The sequence below is a fragment of the Tachypleus tridentatus genome, chromosome 11, assembly GCF_004210375.1.
Source record: "Tachypleus tridentatus isolate NWPU-2018 chromosome 11, ASM421037v1, whole genome shotgun sequence".
NCBI lineage: Eukaryota > Metazoa > Arthropoda > Merostomata > Xiphosura > Limulidae > Tachypleus > Tachypleus tridentatus.
Window position 1 is genome coordinate 77,708,638 of NC_134835.1, and position 7,032 is coordinate 77,715,669.

Genomic DNA, 7,032 nt, shown 5'->3' on the forward strand with positions numbered 1-7,032 from the left:
TTGAACTTCTGGCTTGATTTCAACATTTTCAGACATAAGATTCTGTTAATGATAAAAACAGCTTTCTCTTGAAGCTTCTCTCTTGGTCAAATATCTTGTAACTTCAAGAATGTTGAGACAGATATGTTTTGCTATTTCAAGATCGTAAAATCACCAAGAGATGAGCTTTAATAGAAAGCTGTTTTTATAATTAACAGAACCTTATGTTTGAAGATGGTGAAATCACACCAAAAGTTCAAACACTTTACAGACAGGACGAGCTTTAAACTTTGACCAGTTTCTAGAGCTCCATGACATTAAGTTCTTCGTTATGATTCGAGGACTGCGAAAGCCGCTTTGTAGCTCTCTCTGTACGTTTTTATACACAACGTTTAAAAAAAAAAACAGACGTTCGTTACACATGTCAGCTCCATCATAGTCTCTTGTAAGTAACTTTAGGCACGACACGCGAGAAGGTATCGTGATTATGATCGTCCATGATATTTTTTGGGAGGAGGTTGGGGCAAAAGATGTGTAATGGGATTAGGTTTTACAACGTAAGTAAAAAAATTGTTTAAACAGAAAATATTTACTTTAGCCACTCATAATACGTGCAGTTGTTTCTGAAATGTAAAGGATGCAAATGCCCTTCCTGCGGGAGCTCATATGTATATTATCTATCAGTTCGCATTCAACAAAAGCGCAAGTTTTTTGGAAGAGAACAGTTAGTGAAGAATGGTGTTAATTAAATCATAGCTACAGCTCCCTCTATACAGCTACCACAATAAAGATAAAATAAAGCTCTTTAAAACATTCGTGGCATTTAAATATACAGTTTAGGCTACATTGTGATTAAAGGTTATTAACATAATCAAATACAGAGCTTTCGACAGAATGACCTTTCTTCTTGAGTTTGCTCTTGAAGAAGAAAGGCTCAGTTTTCGAAAGCATTCGAGTTACAGGGTTTTATATCTTTGTGTACAATTAATTTTTTGACCTTACCCATTTTCTTAATACTACGAATGAGATATAAAGTGTACTGTAAGTAACGGCTTCCTCTCTCAACGGCAGTATGATAATCAAACATGGCGTTTCAATTACACCCGTTTTGTTGATTAAATGTTATGTACTAGTTCAATCGTGTCTAAATATCTTTCGTTTTATTACACGGTAACCAACCATAATGCACACACCACATTGGACATACCTGATATAACTTCACATTAATCAAAGTGGTGAGACTGTCTGAAAACAACCAAATGCTTAAAGTCAGTGTACGATAACCATATAATGTAATAATAAGTAAAGCTTCTTCCAAACTTATCACTGTTGCTAGGTGTGATTGACTAACTTAGTCCACTCTTCTTTTGTGCTCATATTAACATACAAGTACACATATGTTGATTTAACTCTAAGCTGTCTTAATAATTGCAAATAATTAATAAGACGAGGTATTCGAAATTCTTAACTTCAGTATTACTGCTCATAATAAATATAAAATATGTGGCACCTTTAAATATTTTATCTTGTACTATTTTTTGTCACAAGGTAGCAGCAGCGCAGCATAAAACCTTTAGTTTATGAGTAACGGCGGTAATCAAAACTGGCAGAAACTTACACTTTATAGAATTAGTTAACGTTATTAAGTGTCATTTTATCTATCAGTGAAACTTAAAGAAAATATTCAGAATTTTTGTCGTACATTACAAAGCTACATAATGAGTCGTCTGTGCCGTATCCTCCGCAAGTATCAAAATCTGATATTTTTTTCGTTATTCGCCCTCAGACGTATAATTGGGCAAAAACGTGGTCCGCATTTTAGCGTTATAAGCGTAACCATCAAAAACTACTATTTTTAAACTACAAAAATGTAGGTAATCGCACAAATTCTATAAAATTGAATTTTTCTCCTAATTTTCTAATGCTGAGTAGTTTATCGTCTTGTGTGTAGATGACGGGACTATAAACTGCGAAGATCTTCATGTGATTTTGCCTTAAAACTCCAGTCAGATAAAATATAACTGGTAAGGTTAAAACTGCTATTGTACACAATGTTTTAAAATGCGTTTTATTCTTATGACTAAATATTAGTGATCTTGTCATACTGTTTTACAAAGTATAATTATCATCACAGTATGATATTGACTTTTTTCAAAATTACAGAGTTTATCTGTTAGAAAATATAGTTGTACCAATGTTCACAGTATTACAAAGTTAATGTTTACCAACGCTCACGGTGTTACAAAGTTTATGTATACCAACGTTTATGGTGTTACAAAGTTTATCTGTATCAAAGCTATACATTTGGTAAGTACTTAGGTTAATGAAGTTACAAAATGTATCTGTTCCAACGTTCACGAAGTTACAAAATATATTTCTCTATTTCAACGTTGCCGAAAGTGCAAAGTGTATTTTTGGCAGCGTTTACACGGCTGCCAAGTTTATGGATGCCAAGTTTACAGCTGCCAATGTTCACTGAGTTACAAGGTGCATTTATACCAGCGATTACTGAGTTACGAACTGTGTATGTTTCAACGTCTCAGGAATACTTATGTGTGTCTGTTTCGTGTTTAACAGATTTACAAAATCTGTAGGTTTCGATGTTTATGGAATTAAGAATTCTGTTTCAATGTTTCTGATACTACAAAATAAATTTGTACCAAAGCTCATGAAATTACAACGTATATATTTATTTCCACGATTTCTGATATTACAAAGTGTATTTGTATCACTGTTTACATACCCCGCTAGTATGGCGGTAAGTCTACGGATTACAACGCTAAAATTAGAGATTTGATTCCCCTCGGTGGACTCAGCAGAGAGCCCAAAGTGGCTTTGCTATACAAAAACACATATACACACCAGTATTCACCAAGTTACAAAATGTATATATTTCAACATTTCCGAAGCTACAAATAAGCATAGTGTTAAAAAGTGTTTCCATGATCTTGAAGTATGAAAACATATTTGTACCAGCAGTTATTGTGATAAAAAGTGTCTGATTCAACATGCTTGAAATTACTAGATGTTTTCGTGACGAAAGCGGGTCAGATCAACATGTTCGTTTTATAATTTAGTATTACAATAACGTTAGATTGCTCTATCACATTATTTTATTTAGAGGTTTTCTATATATATATACATACTTATGTAAAACAGGACCCTAATTTCAAGCTCTGTCATAACGTCAACAGAAAACGAACTCTTTAATGACGTCAAAGTCCTTAAAGTAACAGTACTAGTTAAACAATGCTGGCTCCAGTTTACGTATCATTTATCTTTTGTTACTGTTTGTTTATTATTGTTTTTTCACATTCTGTAAACATATTTTGATAAGCTTTAGATATCGGTAACTATATCGATTGGAAGTTTTAAATATTAATCAACTTAATGTAAAACAGACTTTAAACAGCTTTGTTGTTAATTACCCAACACTCTTCTTAAACAGAAGATCGTTCCTCCATAGCAGAGACAGATTTTACTAATTATGGCCTGGGATCTTCTTCTGAAGTAAGGGATCTGGTGTAACTTTACGAATCATGAGTGTTAACATCAGGGACCTGGAGTCTTCTTACGAAGCATGAGAGTAGCTATTAGGAATCTGGAGCCACTTTACTAATCATGAGTGTGAACATCAAGGACCTGGAGTCTTCTTACGAAGCATGAAAGTAACTATTAGGAATCTGAAGCCACTTTACTAATCATGAGTGTAAACATCAGGGAGCTGGAGTCTTCTTACGAAGCATGAAAGTAACTATTAGGAATCTGAAGCCACTTTACTAATCATGAGTGTAAACATCAGGGACCTGGAGTCTTCTTACGAAGCATGAAAGTAACTATTAGGAATCTGAAGCCACTTTACTAATCATGAGTGTAAACAACATAAACTAACTGGGGTTTTTCGCTTTGATAGGTTAGATGAAAAAGAACAGTGGTTCTTAACCTTGTTGGAGGTACTGAACCCCGGAAGTTTCGTACTTGCATTCACTGAACCCTTCGTAATTGGAAAAATAAAATATGATTTTTTTCAAATTAAAAACATAAGTAGATATTTTATTAGTGCACAAAATGAAACATATATCAGGTACACACAATATCACTGTGTTCAAAGAACAAAACCAACAAAACATGAATTTCACACAAAAACAAAAACATAATTCAATAAATATTTACTTCAAATCAATGTGACTTTTGTTGTTGTCTTTCAGAGACAAGTTCAGAAATGTGCGGCTTCACCTTGTCAAGTGCCACTCTCATATTATTTTTGCAACAAAATCTGTTCCTTTTCTTCGTTTGCAAAGATACGTTGTAACAAACGGTATGAGTATCTCAAGGGCTTTCTTAACAATAAGAGGGTACTCTACGATTTGGTGACACCAAAACGTTGAAAGCGTTGTTGTTCTGAAAAGTTGTTGTTGAACCTGGCTCTGCTGAGGTTCAATGATTTTGTCGAGGTATTCCTCATTGACATCTGCTGTCGCAACACTAAACGTGAACGGCTGTCTCACCTATGCTGGATATGACTCTCTGGTGGGGATGTATCCATCGAGAGACTTTGCGAGCTCATCTAAGTGCATGGCAATTGCTTGCTTCAGTTCCCCGGATACAGAAATGTCTCCGATTTCAGACACATCTTCGATCTTACTTACACAGTCGTCCAGCAGGGGAAAGTTTGCGAAGTTATCATTCTCTGTTCGTCGTTTCCATAACGGTAGCTTTTTTGAAAAGCCTTCAGGTTTTCTTCCGCATCGATGATGTTGACTCCACCTCCCTGCATCTGTTGATTGAGGAGATTGAGAGCATTCAAGATATCGGCCGTGTACACCAAAATGAGATTGAACTCAGATTTGTCGAAGCAATCTGCATGACACGCATGGCAAAAACACGATTCAGCACCTTTCCCCCGGATAACCACCGAACGTTAGAATGGTACAGAAGTACCTCGTATTCAGAGCCCATTTCATTACACAGCTCTTTAAAGATGTGGTGCTTCAGGGCACTATTTCGCACAAAGTTCACACATTTTACCTCAATTTTTAATATATCTGCCAGTTTTGATGGCAAGGTTTTTGTTGCCAACGCACGTCTGTGCAGAACACAGTGCGTTACAATAATGTGTGGTGCATCGGCTTTCACCAAAACCAGAGTTTCGTCCCAGCATGACTGGAGCTCCGTCCGAACAAACTGCAGAAACCATATCCCACGAAAGATCGTTGTCTCTGAAGAAGTCATCCTCAAGTTTCTTCACGTCGGCTGCCTTAGTTGTTGTTGTAAGAAGCCTACAAAATAAAAAAATCTTCTTTTATCTCGTCGTTCTTCACATAGCGCACGAATACAACAAGCTGGCTTAGATTGGAAACGTCGGCGGTCTTGTTGAGTTGAAGGCTGAATTTTGCTGAGCTTAAAATCAGATCTGCAACTACTTGAGTCAAGATGTCATCGCTCATGTCATCTATTCTGCTGCTGATGGTGTCATTTGAAAGAGGAATTTGGGATAACTTATTTTCAGAAGCTTTTCCCAGTATGATATTCGCCATCTTCAACACAGCTGGTTTTACGAGTGCTTCACCAATGGTGTGTTGTTTGCCCTGCTTTGAAATCAAGTACGCAACTTCGTACGATGCTGTGAGGATCGGTTTGTCGATGGGTACAAATCCGAGAAGGCAAAGAAGCCTTTTCATCGAACCTGGCTCTCTTTACCTTGAATTCAGCAACCATTGTGTTTTTGTATTTCCCATCTCCATGCAGCTTTAGGGAGTGTTCTCTTAGTTTTGCCGGTGCTAGACTAAAATTGCTCAATGGCATTGCAAATCATGCATTGAGGACGTTGACTCCCATCATGTTCCGTTATACACATGAATTCATATTGTACGTATTCGTCCGACCACTTTCTGTTTTTGCTCGACATAATTAATATGAAGGGATTGAAAGATTAGGAAAAAATCACATATGACGCACGATTACTACGGTCACAAGTCGACTGCTAAGCGCACGAAGTTCCCTGCAGCACAGATATTAAGGGCAAGTGATGTGACGTAATCAGCCACAGCCAATGATGGCCAAGTGGAGCATGACGTCACGAATCATACGAGTGGAGTGAACGGAACGGACACACACACAGTGTGTGTGTCTTGACCTCCACGGAATTCCTGAGACTGACTCATCGAACCCCCAGGATTCGATTGAACCTAGGTTAAAACCACTGATATAGAGGTATTAAATAAGTAATAGCCCAAACTTTCACTACATTCTGTTATGTCTTACGGCTGACAAACTTCAGAAGGTATCACAAAGAAAAAACATGGAAAAACAGTTATTGAAATTTATTATAAATAGGTTTAATTTGTGGTTGATTATGTAAGAAACTAGAATGTCAAATACTCTAGTTCCTTTTAAACACCGTGGAGCAAGAATATAAAACACATAAAACTCAATTACTAGGGTGAATATAGAGGAGTGTGTGTTTGTGTGTGTGTGTGTTTTTCTTATAGCAAAGCCACATAGGGCTATCTGCTCAGCCAACCGAGGGGAATATAGAGGAACTTTTATGATAAACGTTCACTTCTCACAGCCTTAACTCAGTTACTTGGATGAATATAGAGAGACGTTTATGATAAACGTCCATTTCTCACAGCCATGACTCAGTTACTAGGATGAATGTATAAGAACTTTTATGATGAACGTCCGCTTTTCACAACTTAACTCAGTTACTATGATGAACATAGCGGAACCTTTTTAATAAACGTCCATTTTTGACACTCTTAACTCGGTTACTGGAATTCTACTGTAGACAAACATATGTGTGTAACAAATGAAAGTTAAAAGTTTTTTCGCCTTATTATTTAAAACTTAATTTGTTTGTATTAAATTAAAGACGTGGATTATAACCACGGACGTTAGGCTTAAAACTACAATGTAAAGAGTGAAATACATTTGAAAAACAAAACTTAAAGTATGGGCTATAACTCAGAATAAAATATCTGAAAATAATATTTAAATATCAATCTCATATAAATAGGGACCCGGCATGGCCAGGTGGGTTAAGGCGTGCGA